Source organism: Peromyscus eremicus, chromosome 6 (assembly GCF_949786415.1).
Source record: "Peromyscus eremicus chromosome 6, PerEre_H2_v1, whole genome shotgun sequence".
NCBI lineage: Eukaryota > Metazoa > Chordata > Mammalia > Rodentia > Cricetidae > Peromyscus > Peromyscus eremicus.
This window is the reverse complement of record NC_081421.1, coordinates 3576677-3578116: the sequence shown is the minus strand read 5'-3', so window position 1 is coordinate 3578116 and position 1440 is coordinate 3576677. Positions and strand designations below refer to the sequence as shown.

Sequence of the window (1440 nt, the reverse complement as noted above, 5' to 3'; positions counted from 1 at the left end):
CTTTCTGTGGCATATTTGCTCAGTTTTGGAAGGAAGCTTTATTCTATTAGTAGAAAACTACTTAATGTCTTCCCATTATTTGGAAAGGGAGAGATAAGCTTGTCAAAAATGTATACAATATGTAGTACAAAACTTAATCTATCTTGGACAAGTTCTTACTACCTATTACTTTGGGAATAACATGTCTTCTCTAAAGGTTTGTTAGGTACAATCTTTGCATACATAATTTACTCTAAAATAACAAAAATTCTAAGTGCTTCTTGACATGGACTAAGTTCATAAAAGTAGTTATCTTATTAATAGTTAATGTGCATTTTTACAAGAGAATTTACTGAAAAAAATTGCTGTTTTGTTTTTTTTTTCTGGTCAAGTTCTGTGGTGCTTAAGAAACTCCCTGTCCATGGACTAGCATTTCTCTCTGTTTGGCCTCCGCGGCAGAAGCAAGATGACGAAAGGAACATCATCCTTTGGAAAGTGTCCCAATAAGATGCACACATTGTGCTGCTGCTGTGGCTCTAAGGCCTCCCACCTTCAGAAGTCGACCTGTGGTAAATGTGGCTACCCTGACAAGTGCAGGAGAAAGGATAACTGGAGTGCCAAGGCTAAGAGATGAAACACTGCTGGGACTGGGTGGACGAGGCACCTGAAAATTGTCTATTGAAGATTCAGACATGGATTCTGTGAAGAAACAACATCTAAACCCAAGAGGGCGGCTGCTGCAGCATCCAGTTCATTTTGAAAATTTCAATCAGTCATAAAATAAATGTTCTGGTTTAAAAAAAAAACCAAAATATTTTCAACATAATTATTATTATTTCCTCATGATTTCTCTTTAACTTCCCTGATTTCTCCATTTGGAATTGAAGGTGAACAAGGAAGATAAGTTTTGTCAATGACCAAGGCCAAATTGTTGCTTTCACTAAGCTTTTGTGAAGATCAGGGAAAGGGCTACAGCTGAAACATAATTAAACCCAGAGGAAGGATCCCTGGCTCTGTCCAGTCAGGGATGAACATGAAGCCTTCTGTACTTTACTGGCATAGCCTTGCTTTCCATATCCATGTGCAGAGTCCCTTTTGTTCTGTTCTTTCAAAATTTGTATCTTGAAAATCCTTCTTAACATGATACATAGGCTCTCATATGGGTCCTTCACTGAAGATATGGACTTTTAAACTTAATGACATTATATTCATTTTCAATAACGTGGAATATGATAACTAACTCTTCGTACTGCATTCATAAAGCAGACTTCTCTCCACTGATTTATTCAGCTGTTTCACACAATATTCTAGTGCATTGGAGAGGAGAGTCTCTTTTTAACTCTTCCCCCCATGGTTATATTAGCATTCTGGACTTACAATTTACCACTAAGTACATTCTTAACAAGTTCTGATGTCATTCAAATGCTGTTGTCTTTGAGAAAGTCTTTTTTCACTGATTGT

General features: G+C 36.9%; 1 pseudogene; it reads left to right on the top strand.

Annotated features, from left to right (window-relative positions):
- The first annotated feature begins 376 nt into the window (after positions 1-376).
- LOC131912810 (large ribosomal subunit protein eL37-like) lies at positions 377-739 on the top strand (annotated as a pseudogene).
- The last annotated feature ends 701 nt before the right edge of the window (positions 740-1440 follow it).